We start from the raw sequence: 19,051 nt of genomic DNA on the forward strand, positions 1-19,051 counted from the left end.
TTTGGAGAAGATTTTATAAGAATACATGTCAGTTACTTTGAATAATTTTTGATACAGAGGTATATTTATCTTACAGCTAATGATGATCGTGTCTGAAAGTTCCAGAACTGGAATATTTTTTATGACGGTGTTTCTGTATTCTCGTGGTCAGTCCAAGAATGCCACATGCTGTCAAGTCGGGAATCTTTCACTGGAAAAGAAACCGGCTCTTCAGTATGGCGTCCAGATGGCGCTGCAAACTATCGTTTTTTGTATTTTGTTCTCCGCCCAGCAGCACGATGGCTTTGTAGGTGGCGTTGCTGCTGCCTACGAGAACTCCAAAATTTTCAAGGTTGGTGCAGTACTCAATAACGGTGATAATATTGCATATTTGTATCAAGTGATTGAGGATATAATCTACGAACCTCATATCCTGCCACCAGGTGTTACACTATACGCGGTATTTGTACCCATGAACCCTAATCCTATTCGTACAGCCCAGAAAGTGTGTGACGATTTGATATCGGCGACGGTAAGTTGATTATATAGATATATAGATATATATGAAGTATAATTTTTATGTCATAAAATTTATTTGCAAGATCAGATATTGGAGTAATAGGTTATTTGTGTCAGGACAAAGAGTAGAAAGATTTCATAAGTTCAGAAAGTAGTAAATCAACAATGGCGATAGGCGCAGACAAAGTTGTTACATTATATATATATATATATTTGTTTTATCTTAGCTGGGTTTGAATTATCAAGGGATTCTTAAGTTATCACTTTTGTTACTTTTCCTTCCACCTGTAGATTATAAGTTTTATAAAATTCTGTGGAAGGAAAAGCAACAAAAGTGGTAACTTAAGAATCCCTTGATAATTCAAACCCAGCTAAGATAAACACGTGGAAATATATATATAAGTTCAGCGAAATTGCACTAAAATGACATGAAAACATTATTTTAAAGTTGGATATTTAACCATTACATTCTATTTTCAAGTTCACATTTCAATATTTCTATGGTTGATTCCGCAACACAAGACAGTGCCATATGATATGGTCGTGTTACGCTCGTAATTCGCTTTCCCTTCTTATGTTAATCAACTTTATTTAATTAACCTGATTCCTGTCTGTAATTGACTTGTACTAACGTAAACATAGCTAATATTTGTTTACTACTGGTAACCAGTAACACATAGATTTAGAATTCAATTTTGTTTTTACTGGGAGCATATTACTTTCTTCTTTCGCTTCTGTTTGATTTTTCGATCTTCCTTCTCTTTCGTTGAACTCCTGTCTTTTATATTCATTGCTCAGACCCATGTTAAACAGGTTCCTTTCTTTCGTACTTGGCCCCTGCCAATTCAAAAACAAACAATCTTTCGTAGTTTGAATCTGTTTTCTGTACATCATATCATAATGTTTCATAATTATAAGAGGTTTTGTAGACTCCAGACCGGCTGAAGCTAGAAAACTGGCCATTATAACCACCCATTCCAATTATTTTATAATGACTTAGTGTACTGCAATCCTTTAATTCATTAGAGACTGATCAAAGACTAACCAAAGCTTTTTAAGCTTCAACCAGTGATCCTTACACTTAAATTCATAATACTACACTTAAAGTGCCTGGCGTGAGCTAGTATTTAACATGCTGGAATAACAATTCGAAAGTTTTGGATTCCAGATATAGTGCTTTTAACACCCTTCACACTTTAAACTGTTTTTGCGTTAAAAGAGTGATAGTCAGTCCTGCTTTTTATTTAAGTGTTTGTTAGTTTTCAGGTACTCACACAAGGGTGTTACTGTTCCTAACTTTAAACTTATAAGCTTGAGGAAAAACATCCATTCATCATCAACCAACGAATTCTCTTGAACTACTTTAATCAAACAGTGGGGTTTGAACGTCACTCTTATAACGCACCCGTATCAGCAAAATGCAGAGCGCGAATTTGCAACAACTAAGCATGAACTACGAACCATCGAATTTACAGCTCGATATTCTAACCAGCAGCCCACACCCGGCTCACTATTAAGAGTAGTCTGTTTGGACTACTGATGCTACCTACTGATAAGTAGTAGTCTGTTTAGACTACTGATGCTACCTACTGATAAATAGTAGTCTGTTTAACCTACTGATGCTACCTACTGATAAATAGTAGTCTGTTTAGCCTACTGATGCTACCTACTGATAAATAGTAGTCTGTTTAGCCTACTGATGCTACCTACTGATAAATAGTAGTCTGTTTAGCCTACTGATGCTACCTACTGATAAATAGTAGTCTGTTTAGACTACTGATGCTACCTACTGATAAATTTCTCTTTCCTTCACAGTTCATAATTAGGAACACTTATGCCTGAGGGGTCACTGACCTGGCAGTTTAGCCTATTATGTATATAAGGTACGAAAAAATAAACAACTCTAATTAACGTGATTATACGTTTTCTTGCTTTAAAAGTAAGTTTTCTTGCTAAATAACAAAGAAAATTCCTCTCTACAATTTGCTTATTTTAATTAAGAACCACAGTAGATCAACCTAGAATATTAAAACAAAGTAAAACGCTAACTATAGTCTCACGGTTGATCAGCGAAAAGTTCGAAGGCGTAGAACGCTAAAATACAGGGTTCAATTATTCAAAGTGGACAGATGGCTCGTTGTTATCTTTGCATAAAATAAAACACAAACTTCTACTAAAATATAAGTATCTCTGTAAAACTGTTTCTCTTTCAGTACAGCAGTGCTATAAGTTAATATAATGACACTACTCTTGATATCTGACAAGGCTACAAAGTAAGATAACACTGAGTAAAAAAACATTAGTTAAACTTATTTTTACTTTAAAGGCTAGGTGGTTTGTTTTGAATTTCGCACAAAGCTACTCGAGGGTTATCTGCGCTAGCCGTTTCTAATTTAATAGTGACAGACTGGAGAGAGGGCAACTACTCATCATCATTCACTGCCAATTCATGGGCTACTCTTTTACCAACGAATAGTGAGATTGACTGATTAATTATAACGCCCCATGGTTGAAAGGGTGGACATGTTCGGTAACGGTGATTTGAACCCACGACTTGCAGATTGCAAAGTGAATGTCCTGTAATAATATTCTATATGTTCATACACATATTTTAATTTGCATACATGTACGTGTGTGTATGTGCGTATAGATATGCCACTCTCAAGAATCGCTCGTAATGAAAGATAAACAATTTGTCATTGTTTAATGTTATTTTAGCTAGCAAAGTCTCGTATTGTACTATCTTACACAGACTTCAAGGAGTGTCTGGCACATTATCACTGATTTTTTTTTTTGATGAATATTAGCAGATATTGATATGTTTTCTACTTCACTATTTTGTAAATCAAATTTTACCTTTCTCATCGGTTGTTTGGTTTGTTTTGAACTTTTTTGCGGAGCTACACTAGGACTACCTGCGTTAGTCGTCCCTACCTTAGAGGTGTAAAACTTCAGGAAAGAAAGTTAGCCATCACCCCCATCGCCAAAAGTTGGGCTATTCTTTTACCAACGAATAGTGGGACTAACCGTCACATTATAACGCTCCCACGGCTGAAAGAGCGAGCATGTTTGGTGTGACGGGGACTCGAACCCGCGACCCTCAGGTTGCGAGTCGAATACCTTAACCATCTGGCCATGCTTGGCCGCATCGCCTGTTTGACAAATGTCTATATCATATCTCAATAATTATTTGACATTCAGTGTTTTAAAACAGATACTGAAACTGATCAAACATGTATATCAAGTCAAGTAATCTATTCTTTAATCACATTAATAATCGAACTACATTCCTTCCTAACAGTGCGTTGTTATGCTTTAAGACATCGTTTTATTTAATAATATGAATTTATTATCAGAAATAAATTTTAATCTTGGAATTAATGATGGGGTCCGTGTACCAACATTAAATTTCTAAATACATCTTTCTTAACTATTCATATATCACGTTTTTTTTCCAGGGTTAACGACTTTGTTGGGTAAAATATTCCTAACAGCACATCACTTACACACTCTAAAAAGAAATATGTACTAAATATCTTTAATATTCTAATGAACCTCACTAATTACTTCTGGATTTGTATGTGCTTTATAGAGAAATACGAGCCCTTCATATAATATTTTTGGCCAGTTCTTAACACTGAATGCTGTAACCAGCAAAATTGTAAAAGTCCTCAGTTTATATAATTCAATATATGGACCCTACCGGAAGTGAACGGTGTACAAACAAGTCGGGAAACTGAGGGTTGAAAGTCTTCATAAAAGACGTAATAAATTTGGTATCACACAAGGTACTATAATGCGTAACATTTAGCATAATTAATTCAAACAAAGGTCAGTGATGTTAAATTTAGAGTCTGTGTCGTTAAAAATTTCGAGTTTGGGTAATAAATAATTTAAGTACTGGCTACATCTTAACTTCTTTTCGCCTAATTTAATCGACTATTGGAAATATCAAAAATATAATTTATTGTGAAGATACCCATATGCAATTTTGACGTTACAACATAAAATATAAACATATATTCAAAGGCAGAATAAGTGTCAAGACTGGGTTTTCCAGGAAGACAACGAGCAAGAGGAATATCGCACACAAACTTATCTGTACGCAGATAACGTATACTACTGATTTTGCTATAAATGTGTTTATTGCTGGAAGTAGAATAAAGTTTAGTTTGGTGAACAACTTAATTGTGCACGAGTTCCTATCATTCATATGAATTACATTTAGAATACTTACGTAAAAGTTTTAACAAACCGTCTAGAAAACAAAGAACCACACCTTTGCTCTTCAGATGTTAAAATTCTATTATTCTGCGTGAATTAAAAAATTAAAAACATTTCAAGTTTCCTTTAATTTCGCTATTCATTAGTTACTTTCGTCGATGTTACGCATCACTATGAGCTGTTATCTAGTTCTAGTGTTGATATTAGAAATGATTATCACTATTTTCCTGGTTGTTGTGTTGATATTAGAAATGATTATCACTAGTTTTCTTGTTGTAGTGTTGATATTAGAAATAATAATATCAAACTAGTTATCACTAGTTTTCTTGTTGTAGTGTTAATATTAGAAATGATTATCACTAGTTTTCTTGTTGTAGTGTTTATATTAGAAATAATTATCACTAGTTTTTTTGTTGTAGTGTTAATATTAGAAATGATTATCACTAGTTTTATTGTTGTAGTGTTGATATTAGAAATGATTGTTAATAGTTTTCTGATTGCGGTGTTGATATTATGAGTGATTGTAAATAGCTCTCTCTGGTTGTTGTGTTGAAATATGGTGTTGACATTACAAAATATTATCACTAGTTTTCTGGTTGTGGTGTTGATATTAGAAATGATTATCACAAGTTCTGGTTATGTTGCGACATTAGAAAAGATTATTACTTTATTCTTGTTGTGGTGTTGATATTAGAAGTGATTATCTATATTTTTATTGTTGTTGTGTTGATAATACGACTGACGGTCACTAATATCTGATTTTTGTGTCGACAGTAGACATGATTATCACTAGTTTTCTCGTCGTGCTGTCGACATTAGACATGATTATCACTAGTTTTCTGGTTGTGGTGTTGCTAGTAGAAATGATTATTACTAGGTTTCTGGTAGTGCTGTTTATATTAGAAATGAGTATCACTAGTTTTATGACAGTGATGATCATGTTAGAAATGATTATAAATAGTTTTATCGTTGTGGTGTTGATATTAGAAATGATTTTCAATAGTTTTCTGGTTGTAGTTTTAATATCAGAAATTATATTATTATCACTAGTTTTTTGGTTATGATGTTGATATTAGAAATCATTTTCAACAGTGTTCTGGTTGTAGTGTTCATATGATTATCACTAGTTTCTCCTTGTAGTGTTGATATTAGAACAGATTATCACTAGTTTTCTGGTTTTGGTGTTGATATCACGCATGACTGTCATTTATTTTCCTATTTTTGTGATGACAGTAGACATGATTATGAATAGTTTTCTGGTTTTGGTGTTGATATTATCAAAGATTATTACTAGTTTTCTATTTCTGGTGTTGATATTAGAAATCATTATCAATTATTTTGTGGTTGAGGTGTTGATATTGTAAATAATTATCACCTGTTTTCTGAATGTCGTGTTTATTACGCATGAATGTCACTGTTTTTCTGATTTTTTGTGTCGACATTAAAAATGGTTATCACTAGTGCTCTAGTTATGGTGTTCATATTAGAAAAAAATTATCATTAGTTTTCTGGTAGTGATTATCATATTAGAAATTATTATAAACAATTTTTGGTTGTGCTTTTGATATCGGAAATGATTATCACTAGTGTTGTGGTTGTGGTGTTAGTATTAGAAATGATTATCCATAGTTTTCTTCTTCTATTGAAATAAGAAATGAATATGAATAGTTTTCTGGTTGTAGTGTTGATCTTACAAATGATTATCACTAGTTTTATGGTTGTGGCGTTGATATTAAAAATGATTATTACTACTTATACGGTTGTGGTGTTGATATTGGAAATTATTTTCACTACTTATATGGTTGTGGTGTTTATATTAGAAATTATTATCAATATTTTCCTTGTTGTAGTTTTGATATCACTCCTGAGTCTCACTAATATTCTGATTTTTTGTGTCAACATTAGACATGATTATCACTAGTTTTCTGGTTGTTGTGTTAGTATTAAAAATGATTTTCAATACTTTTTTCTTCTGTTGATATAAGAAATTATTATGAATAGTTTTCTGGTTGTAGTGTTTATCTTAGAAATGATTATCACTAGTTTTATTGTTGTGGTGTCGATGTTAGAAATCTTTATCTCTAGTTTCTGGTTCTTGTGTTGATAAGATAAATGATTATCACTAGTTTCCTGGATGTAGTTTTGATATAAGATATGTCTATCAACAGTTTTCTGATTATTTCGTTTATATAAGAAATGATTATCGTTATTTTTCTGGTTGCAGTTTTGATATTAGAAATATTTTTCAATAGTTTTCTTTTTATTGTGTTGATATTAGAAATGATTATCACCAGTTTTCTTGTTGGAGGGTTGATATTAGAAGTGATTATTACTAGATTTCTGGTTGTTGTATTGATATTAGAAATCAATATCACTAGTTTTCTTGTTGTAGTCATGATGTAACAAATTATTACAAGTAGATTTATGCTTGTGGTGTTGATATTATAAATGATTATCACTGGTTTTGTGGTTGGGTGTGTTGATATTAGGAATGATTATCGTTAGTTTTCTGGTTATGGTATTGATATTGGAAATGATTATAAGCAGTTTTATGGTTGTGGTATTAACATTACGCATGACTGTTACTAATTTTTTTAATTTAATGAGTTTGTATTAGACATGATTATCATTAGTGTTCTGGTTGTGGTGTTGATAGTAAAATGATTTTCAATAATTTTCTGGTTATAGTGTTTATATTAGAAATGATTATCACTAGCCTTTTGGTTGTGGTGTTGACTTTACAAATCATTATCAATAGTTTTCTGGTTGTATTGTTCATATTGTAAATTATTATAAATAGTTTTTTATTTGTGCTTTTGATATTAAAAGTGATTATCACTAGTTTTCTGATGGTTGTGTTGATATTAGAAATAATTATCAAGAGTTTTCTGGTTGTAGTGTTGATATTAGAAATGATTATGACTATTTTTCTTGTAGTGGTGTTCATGTTAGAAAAGATTATCACTACTTTTCTTGTTGTAGTGTTGATATTATAAATTATTATCAATAAATATCTATTTAAAGTGTTTGTATAAGAAATAATTATCAATAGTTCTCTGGTTGTGGTGTTCATATTAGAAATGATTATCATTAGCTTTTTAGTTTTGGTGTTGACATTACAAATAATTATCACTAGTTTTTAGGTTGTTGTGTTCCTATTAGATATAATTATCAATAGTATTCTGGTTGAAGTGTTGATATTAGAAATTATTATCAACAGGTTTCTGGTTGTAGTGTCGACATTATACATGATTATCACTTGTTTTCTGGTTATTGTGTTGATAATAGAAGTGATTATGGCTAATTTTCTTGTAGTGTTGATATTAGAAAAGATTACCAACAGTTTTCTGGTTGTGGTGTTGATAATATAAATGATTATCAATAGTTTTCTGGTTGAAATGTTTATATTAAAAATGATTATCTCTTTTTTCTGGTTTTGATGTTGATATTAGATATGATTATCACTAATTTTCTGGTTGTATTGTGGATATTAAGAAAAATAATCACTAGTTTTATTGTTTCAGTGTTGATATTAGAATTGATTATCAGTTGTTTTCTTGTTGTGGTGTTGATACTACAAATGATTATCAATAGTTTTCTGGTTGTAGTTTTGATATTATACATCACTGTTTCTTAGTTTCTGATTTTTGGTGTTCACAGTAGACATTATTATTACTATATATGTAAAAACGGTTGGTTTGGGTTGAGAAAATTTATGTAGAGAAGCGAACAACTTTTCGACTTTCTTCGGTCATCTTCACGTTCACAAAGAAAGAAAGAGGTAATTGACAGATAGCTGACCACATGTTTGAAGGGGGTTGTGTAACTTAGTGTAGGAATGTAGAGGGCGTGTTTAGATGTTTCAATATATATATAGTTATATAGTTATAAAGGTGTTCCTTTGTATTGGTTTATTTTAGATTTGAGTTGTTCTATAAGTGAGGCTTCTTTAATTTTGCGTTTGCTTATGTGTGTTTCTTTATTTAGTATTTGAGTGTTTTCTATGGTTATGTTGTGTTTATTTGATTTGCAGTGTTCGAAAACGTGTGAAGGTGACTTTTTTGTGTTCTTTGAATCTGGTTTCAATTTTTCCACTTTTTCTCCAATAAGGATGTCGTGGCAGTTATCACATTGTATTTTATAAATAATGTTGGTGTGGTGTTTGTCAGTGTAGTTTTTACACAGTATAGACCTTAGTTTTGTGTCTGGTTTTTGAATAAATTTGGTATTAACTGGAATGTCATATTTTGTTACTAGTTTTTGCCAAATGTTAGTTATTTTTCTTCTGATGTCGGGAATATATGGTATGCAGCAGTATATGGTTTCGTGATTTTTTAATTCGTGGGATATATTTACTTTTGTTAGTTGATTTTGCTTTCTGTCTAGATGTGTGCGTATAATGTTTTCTACGGTTTGTGGAAGAAACTTATTGATGTTGATGAAGTATTGTTTTATTTTGTCTAATTCGTCGTTAATTTTATCTGGTTAGCATAGTTTTATGGCTGTTTTTATTTGGTTTCTTAGTATGCTGAGTTTTTGTTTTGTTTCATGTGCTGAGTCCCAAAGAATGTATAGTCCAGTATGGGTGATTTTTTGGTGGATTTCTGTTTTATATTGTGTATCAGTTCTTGCAGGCTTCAGCGGTTGGGCCTTCTGTAAAGAGGGATATAACATCAAAACCGGCCATTAAGGCTTTATGATTAAGTCGATTAAGATTAGACTTGAAATTAAAAGAGTCTTTGATGAATGAGCTGGCTGAGGTTACATATTTGGAGAAAGCCCATGCTATGTATTTACCAAGATTGTAATTAAACGATTCATATGTGGACATTATTGGTCGTAATGGACAATCTGGTTTATGAGGTTTAGGGATGCCGTATATTTGTGGTGTGTGTTAGTCGGTTTTGCGTATGTAGGAATAAAGTGTTTTTTGAAATTGTGTTTGCTTTTTTAATGTTTAGTAGTATTTTGTTTAGTTGCGTTTCATGTGTTTTTGTTGGATTTGTGTGTATTGGTTTAAATTTGTTTGTGTCTGATAGGATGTTCTTCATTTTTTGGATGTATTCATTCGTGTTCATTATGACTGTAGCGTTTCCTTTATTTGCTTTTAGAATTTTTATGTTTTTGTCTTGTTTTATGTTTTTAATGGAATTAATGTCCCGGCATGGCAAGGTGGGTTAAGGCGTTCGACTCGTAATCTGAAGTTCGCAGGTTCGAATCCCCGTCGCATCAAACATTCTCGCTCTTTCAGCCGTGTGGGCGTTATAATGTTACGGTCAATCCCACTATTCGTTGGTAAAAGAGTATCCCAAGAGTTGGAGGTGGATGATGATGATTAGCTGCCTTTCCTCTAGTCTTACACTGCTAACTTAGGGACGGCTGGCGCAGATAGCCCTCGTGCAGCTTTGCGCAAAATTCAAAAAACAAAACATAAATAAAATTCAAGAAGTAATTTAATCATATTTACGTTCTATGAGCGTCTATTAAGTTTCTACTGTTGAATACTCGACGCTTCTCCACGCAGCTATTCTCAGTTGACCTTACTATTTTACCTGGGCCCCAGCATAGCCAGGTGGTCTGGACGCTCGACTTTAAATCTGAGTGTCGCAAGCGAGAATCTTCGTGGCACATTATAATGTTACGATCAATTTCACTATTCGTTGGTAAAATAGTAGAATTGGTGGTGGGTGGTGATGACTAGCTGCCTTCCCTCCAGTCCTACACTGCTAAATTAGGGACGGCTAGCGCAGATAGACCTCATGCAGATTTGTACGAAATTAAAAAAAAGAAACAACATTATTTTACCCTTTTATACGTTTTTATCTCACAGAATCCTTTATTACGAAAATGAGAGCGAAGTTTCAGAAATCCATTTGTTGGAACGATTCATCTGAGTAAGAAACTCAAAGCTTTAGAGTGTAGGTGGAAAAAACCTGACTCATTAATAACAAGGCCATAAATAAAAAACTATATTTTTTATGAAATACCTGTCTAACATGCCGGCGATATTTTAGAATCTGGAGAAAAGATATTCGCTGCTAGTTAGATCGTTCATCTTGGAGTATTTAATGCTAATCTTTCGATAAGCCAAAAACATAGCCAACGCGAATGTGACTCAACGACTAAAACTCATATATTGACAGAGGAAATCAGCGAGGCTTAACCTTTTTGTAGCTTTAGCATTGCTGGATATGTCGTTACAACGTGATGCAGAAAGACAGCTGTGCCATAAGGAGAAAGAGTGGTGGCAGTGATAGCTTAAACGAACTTAATTGAACATAACATATATTACTACAGTATTGCCAAAGTTAAAACATTCATCTACAGAACTGTTGATGGTAACAGATGAGGGGATTATCGTAACATAACATTGCGATATATTATAAGAACAGAACACAGAGACATGCAATGCCGATATGAAGTATACAGTACACATTATGATATTGTAAAGACAATTAAATACAACAAAAGTGTAAAACATAGTACAGGAAACGATACTAAAAAGAACATTATAAATAAGTATATTATAAAGAAGAACAATAAACACAGGAATGTTTTTATGAACAATAATATACACAACAATATTTGAAATAAAAAGCAGAAATAAAGATATTTGTAAAGCATATCACACACAACGTTTTTTATAAGTTATGCAAGCTAATTCTGTAGGATAGGCAGTCGAGTTTCCCTTTAACATTTTAAGTCAGGTGTTTCGTGACCTTGTTTTAAACTCAAGTAAAAGTCAATAAATGTCTTGACCAGATAATAGTATTGAAGCTAATGCCAAAAGCGTTTAGGAGAAGAAATATTATTTTTCACTCTCTATCTTCTGATGAAAAACTAGAATAGAGGGTTTAGTAACCAGTGGATTAAAACATGGCGTTAGTAATGAACAAAACTGGATAAGCAGGAAGGAAGAAAGTTTGTTGGAGTAAGTAACCGTAATGGAAAAGATGACCGAAAGGCATAAGATGGAGGAGATTGTGGAAGGAACGGAAAGAAGAACGAGAAAAGTTACAGTGATCTGAGGAACACGTGGAACGGAACAAACCAAGTGTTAGTAGTATCAATAAGTGAACACTGCTCGCATCTTATTGCCCAAATTCAGGGAGGGCGAGTCCTCCGGGTAGTGTCAACATGATCGATATTTCACTGAAGTCACAAATGCGGACAAGAACACAAGAACGTGCTCATTCACATCTTGGTAGGCACTCAGAAGATGTGTACGAACCAGCGCACCCACGCGCAGGTCGCTGCAAATGCACAACACAAAACGTTGACGTCGCGGTTGTTGTAATGCTAATGAAAGGTGGTACAGTAAGAGATCTTTGCACCTAGATACCAACTGCTTATTTCTTCTATAAAGCTGACCATAGGAGTAAGAATGATGGACGTACGAGTTATTAAAGTTATAACCAGTTGCGTGTCGCTTTAAAATCAAAGAAAACAGTCGTTTTATTTAAGTTACGACAAAGAAGGCTGAACAAGGCAGTAGCTGTGTTTAACCTTCTATATCAAAATAACCTAAGTAGTGTCTATTTCAGTATCGTTGTATTTGTTTCAGTTAGATTTATTTGGAATAATATTGTTATATCTGAGTAAAAAACAGCTTTAGCAAGAAACGACGGATACCAGAGTTGTGTTGCGATTTAAGTTAAAGGGGCAGTGAAGTCAGTAGAAGTAATATATCATTTAGTTCAGATGTGTTCGGAATCTGCTGTTTATTTCTTTTGAATGTCGCACAAAGCTACTCGAGGGCTATCTGCGCTAGCCGACCGTAATTTAGCAGTGTAAAACTAGAGGGAAGACAGATAGTCATCACCACCCACTACCAACTCTTGAGCTACTCTTTTACGAACGAATAGAGGGGATTAACCGTCACATTATAACGCACCTACGGCTGAAAAAGCGAGCATGTTTGGTGCGATCGGGATTCGAACCCGCGACCCTCGAACTAGGAGTCGAACGCCTTAACACACTTGGCCATGCCGGGCCTTCGGAATCTCCAAAACAAAGAGAAAACATATTATCACTACATGTTTGCTAATAAAATAACATTACTTTTATTCAACGAAAAGTTAATTTTAACAGGTTTATCTCCTGCCACATGTATAGTAAGGAATATAAATAAGTGAATTTTATTGAACTATTCTGATAACTGACATACGTTTCCCAGTGAAATCATATTAGAATAGAACGATTTTTTTTAATTTGTCGTTTAATTGAAACCTGGTATTTACAACTAACAATTTTTTTTTTCTGATATTCTCGGTAATGTGATAGAAGCTCTGGAATATAATGCATTTTCTAAGATGTTAAATTTAAAATGTATATATATATATATATATGTGTGTGTGTGTGTGTGTGTGTGTGTATTTCTGTTTTTAATAAGCAATCTATAACCAGAGTAAATTACAGTAGTTTGCTGGTTGGGCAGAGTTTCAGTCAAATCCGGAAAAAAAAATAAGTACATTACAGGGATGAGTAAAGCGCCTTCTGCCAAGCATTTTTTGCAGCTGGAAAGGTTGAAGGTTGTGTGGGTGAAATATTGTACAGTGGTGAAGTCGAGTAGCATGGTACTTTTTTAAGCCATCCAAATGAGGTAAGCAGTTCGTTAGCTTTGTTTGTCGATCGTCCGCCATTATCCTCACTCCTCATTTCATCACTAGAATCCTCCTCTGGAGCACGACCAGGTTGTTAGGGCGCTCGACTCACAATCTGCAGGTTGTGGGTTCGAATCCCTGTCGCACTAAACATGCTCGCTCTTTCAGCCGTGGGGACGTTAAAATGTGACGATCAATCCCACTATTTGTTGGTAAAAAGTAGCCCATGGGTTGGCGGTGGGTGGGGATGACTAGCTGCCTCCTCTCTAGTATTTTACTTCTAAATTAGAGACGTCCGGTGTAGTTAAATCTCATGTAACTGTGGACGAAATTCAAAATAAGCTTGGTGAAAGTTTTTCGGAACGTCCTTGAAAACCACCTATCGGTAAGCGGATATTGTTCTTCGTTTCGGGAATTTATTTGTATCACCACCTTTGTCAGTAATAAACCATGTTTTTATTTCTTTTATGGTTTACTTTTTCGGCCACGGATATCCCGTCGTGATCGCATTTACACTTACTGAACTGGTAACATTCCGAGAATTTTGCGAGCTTTTATTTGCAGGCCACTTGTATAGTTCCGAACGACTGTTATAAGTTTTTTTTTAGGAAACGAGCTGAGTTCTTAGAGTAAACGAATCCATTAGAACAGCTGATGGTAAGAAGCCAAATTTTAAATAAATATTAATCCCATTAACCTCACAAAACGTCTCTGTGTTTTCTTTGTAAGTGATTCTTATTTTCAAGGTTGCTTTATACTTTTTGATTCATCATAAAATAAAATGTGTTTCTTATAAATCTTGGATTTAACTGACTGACAGAGATTTAGCAAACGCACTTCGGTTAAGTCAGAGATCACTTGTTAATTTTTCATAATGCTTGGGTTTGTTTGTTTTGAATTTCGCGCAAAGCTACACGAGGGCTATCTGTGCTAGCCGTTCCTAATTTAGTAGTATAAGACTAGAGGGAAGGCAGTTAATTATCACCACCCACTGCCAACTCTTGGGCTACTCTTACCAATGAATAGTGGGATTGACCGTCACATTATAACGCCTCTACGGCTGAAAGGGCGAGCATGTTTGGTGTGATGGGAATTCGAACCCGCGACCTTCAAATTACGAGTCGAGTATCTTAACAATCTGGCCATGCGGGCCCAACTGCTTAGGATCACTCGAAATGCAACTAGCTATATAAAGGGCTTTAAATATGTTTCAGTCATTAACCATATTAAGGTGACATAAATCTTACAAACATGTCATATAGACCGAAGTAAGAAAGAAATTGACCCGAAAGACTTCAACTGTTTCTTCGTGTAAAGATCCCGTTTAAAAATAACAAATTCACTGAAAAACTGAATATCTATTTTTATGAAAACATTAGTTTTAATGACATAGTAAAGCTGGTAGTATTTTATTACATCATTCATGATTGAGCCTACACGGTTTTCCAATGTGAAAAATAAAGTGTGTAATAACTTGTCAGCTACACCCGAAAATTTCAAGTTCGTGTCTTCTTGCCGCAAATATGAGTCTCCGTACTTTGGGGCTGTTGAGGAACTATAGGGGTAACAATTAAATCCCAGTATTCTGTCAAACAGGAGCAGCACAAGAGTTTGGTGTTGTTGAGTGGACGCCTTTCTTCTAGTTTGTCATTTCAATATCAGAAAACGCTGTGCGCAGACATATCTTTAAGTAACCTTGCATGAAAAACCTGAAACAAACTCTTCTGTAATTATGAGTACTTTCACTCAATACTATATAGTACTGAGAACTCATCAACCTGTTTACAACATAGAAAATATCAGTAAAAGTACTATTATACGTTCTTACCTGTAACCCGTAGTAACCCTGTAAACAATGATATGACAGACAGTAATATGAGTCTTACTGTGGTAAAATGTCTTTTACCCAGTAATATTTTATTTTGTTTCATTTCAATTACAATAGAAAGCTTCAAGGATATCGCCATTTTGCTATATTTTTTATAGTTTCTCATTTGTGTTATTTAGATGTGCTTGAGATATTACAGTAAGACTGATTGTAGTCTACCATGCATTAATGTAATGATCCATAAAGAATTATATTAATAATGAAGTGTAAGCTAACGTAATGTTAAAACGATTAAATAGTGTGAACACTATATACTTGACGGAACATTTCACACGAACAAGTAAAGAATGAAGTTAAGTCTCTATTATTCTACGTCTGATCAGTGTTTAATTCAGACTGAAGTTTCTTTAGTTTTTCCGTAAGCCTAAATTCTAGTGGTTCAAATATATTTATTATTATTGTTATTAATATTGAAATAAAAAGGAATAAAAATTACGGAGCTCCCATGAAGCATTGATAGTGGATTCACAAAGTACATAGTGTTACTTGTCTTTTACTTTTTTGTTTAAATTTATATTTGTTTTATAAACAGATTTATAGTATAAATATATCTTTAATGTCATTCTGTTTGTATTTTGTAGGTACATGCTGTAATTATTAGTCATCCGAATTCTGGAGAACTCTCTCCAGCAGCTGTGTCATATACCTGTGGTTTCTATAATATTCCTGTCATTGGAATTAGTTCCAGGGATAGCTCTTTGTCTGACAAGGTAAATCCATCAGATTTAAATTCATACTTTATCAGGCCCATAAAAATGTCTAGCTTGCGATGTGGAACCTTACTTCAACACGCGGTCAAAAGTTAATTGAAACATGTTGTTTAAACAACACTATTCATTACATTGATTTGTAAAGCCTTTCAGTTTATATTTTCCCAATTTATGTTAAATGTTGCAGATGTCGGTAAAAACTATCACCAACTAAAAACAAACTTTAAAGATTCACACCGTAGTATATTTGGAACAAAAAAAAACTGTAGTTTTAAATGTTTTACAATCACGTGTAAGTAAATCCAACACACACATAAAACTTTGTGAAGATTAAGAAATGTTAAGAGTTCATTCGTTAGCTAACCAAACCTCAGTTGTATTTCGTTTGTTTTAACCGGATGATCGTGCAGAAGTCAGACAGTTTAAATTGCTGCAATATTCGAAACTGTAATTTATGTGGAAGTCGTCTGGTAGCTCAGGAATAAGTCTGAATATTTATGACGCTTAAAATCGGGTTTCAATACTTGCAGTGGGCAAAATACAAATAGTCCATTGTACTTAAAAACGCTTGTGAAATAAGAGATTAAAAATGTACAAAAACATCCACTAAAATGGGAACAAACACCGAAAAGTAAACTGTCTTAACTTTAGTTTAGGAGTAATTTGTAGATAAATTCAGAACTTTTCTTTTACGCTTTGTAATCCACTTGTTGGCGCGAGGACCACGCATCAACGAAGTGTATCACAATAGGTAAGTACATCAGAGGTTTGAAAAAAGTCCTTTATTCGATAGTCGATCGGAAAATGGTGATAGGAGTTGAAGGAGTTTTAGTAAGGATAACGGTTTATCTTGCATCACATCATGAATTTTACTTTGAAAATAATTTTATTTGTTAGGTTTGAGAGTATTTTCATTTGAAGGCCACTAGACAATCCCCCCGCCATGAATCCCTTAGTGCATGACCAATGTGGAAGTGTCTTGGAGAAGTGATTTCAATTGAAAAACACTTGTATTCTATATCATTATGTTAAGCGGCTTTCTCTCTGTCTTAACTTTTTTTTGTTATTTACAGATTACTGAATATAAAAAGTAGAAGCGGGAAACCAATTTAACTACATAATTACCTACGGTACTTGTTCGCATGCCATTCTTAATGAATTCTGCAGTCTTGCGGAAGACGAGAGTACGACCCATATAAAGGGCCATAGAGTTGTGAAAATAAGATGAATTTTTAACTTACTATGAAACTTCATATAAAGGTTAAATTAAATGCAAGTAAATTCGGTGAAGGACTTAATAGTTTGTTCATGTTGAACTTTCAGATATTTATCCAAGGGTTTTTAACAAGCATTTATCGGCGAATGGAAATATCAAGTTATTATTTTTAAACGCGAAGAATCAAGTATTTTTAACAACTTACTGTCAATTCAATTTTCCCTGTTGCACCAAACATGCTCGCCCTTTCAGCCGTGGGAGCGTTACAATGTGACGGTCAATCCCACTATTCGTTGGTAAAGAGTAGTCCAAGAGTTGGCGGTGGGTGGTGATGACTAGCTGCCTTCCCCTATTCTTACACTGCTAAATTTGGGACGGCTAGCACAGATAGTTCTCGAGTAGCTTTGCGCGAAATTAAAACACAAACAAACAGTTCAATTTCTTCGTATTGTTTAAGAACTTTAGTGAGACAATTAGTGGTTCTGAAAAATTCAGCTTATAACTGCAGTGTAGGTGTAGGTGTTTTCTTATATCTGCTGAGTTCACTGAGGGAAATCCAACCCTTGATTTTAGGGTTGTAAATCCGTAGACTTACTGCTGTATTAGCGGGAAGCGCTTTTAATTGCAAAAGGTTCTTTAAGCGATGTTCTTTTGAATTCACAAAGCTGTGCGACGAGCTGTCTGTGCTCTACCCCCACAGGTATCGAAACCCGATTTTATTGTTGTAAATACGCAGACATGCCGCGGAGCCATGGGGGCAACCCGCAAAGGGAAAGCGTCGATTGTATAAAAGTTGCTCAATAGTCTGCAATGGGTATTATTAACTGCTTTTATCTTCTCTAGTCCATCAGCTTAAAATTATGGGACAGGTACGTAGGCAACTACTGAAGTAGCTTTGCCTGAATACTGTGAAAGAAATAGGCAATGAGAAATATGAACTTTTTTGCTCCCTAGAATACTATTATATTTTATAATTTACGACATTGAATGAACTGTAAATAATAGGTATAAAGAAACATGATCAAGGCAGTAAATATTCTTTAACAATAGTATGTTTATAGGATATAATGAAAAAGGACTGATTTCTTAACAAACTGTCCTCAAGGGTAATTCTATTTTTTTTTCAACCACGTGCAAGATGAAAGATTGCAACCTGATACACGTAGAAACAGCCTTGAGGCGAAAAATGATGGAAAAAAGATTTAAACCGCAACAGGAATATGTTATTGAAATGGATCTTAAAATAATTTAAAACTTACTTTTAGAGGCAGCACTGTGTGGAAACCATTCTTAATAAAGTAGTATAGAAGGCTGACCTACTAGTTGGCAGCTAGAACACGAGTATACGACATAAAAAGAACATTTAAAATTGGAAGTAGGTAGAGATTCTGATTTGGTGAAAATACAAATAAAACAAAATTTTAGCATGGTAGATAATTATTAAACAGAACTATATTCTACAAGACTGAACTGGATGTATACAGAAACAAACCGTTATGTATGTTAAGTTAGTAACTGGTTAAATTAATTAGAAAATATGAAATATAGAAATCGGAAGGAATAGAGGTTGAACAATAATGTTATAAGTACCACATTAAGCACAAGTTAAACTCGGCTCTGCTTTGGCCCGGCATGGATAGGTGGTTAAGGAGCTCAACTCATAATCTGAGGGTCGCGGGTTCGAATCCTCATGGCACCAAACATGCTCTCCTTTCATCTGTGAGGGCGTTATAATGTGAAGGTAAATCCCACTTGGTAAAAGAGTAGCCCAAGAGATGGCGATAGGTGGTAATGACTAGCTGCCTTCCCTCTAGTCTTACACTGTTAAATAAGGGATGGCTAGTGTAGATAGCCTTCGTAGCTTTATGAGAAATTAAAAAACAAACAGCTACACTTTTAGAAAGTTTCTTTT

At 34.0% G+C, this 19,051-nt stretch overlaps 1 pseudogene across 1 annotated transcript in view; it reads left to right on the forward strand.

Moving 5' to 3' along the window:
- Positions 1–201: 201 nt before the first annotated feature.
- The window catches only part of LOC143256318 (glutamate [NMDA] receptor subunit 1-like), an 83,194-nt pseudogene continuing 64,344 nt past the window's right edge, over positions 202–19,051 (forward strand). The window contains exons 1-2 of the transcript XR_013031239.1: positions 202–511; positions 15,795–15,923. The product of XR_013031239.1 is annotated as a glutamate [NMDA] receptor subunit 1-like (transcript). The remainder of the gene's footprint in view (positions 512–15,794; positions 15,924–19,051) is intronic.

Source organism: Tachypleus tridentatus, chromosome 7 (genome assembly GCF_004210375.1).
Source record: "Tachypleus tridentatus isolate NWPU-2018 chromosome 7, ASM421037v1, whole genome shotgun sequence".
Taxonomy (NCBI): domain Eukaryota; kingdom Metazoa; phylum Arthropoda; class Merostomata; order Xiphosura; family Limulidae; genus Tachypleus; species Tachypleus tridentatus.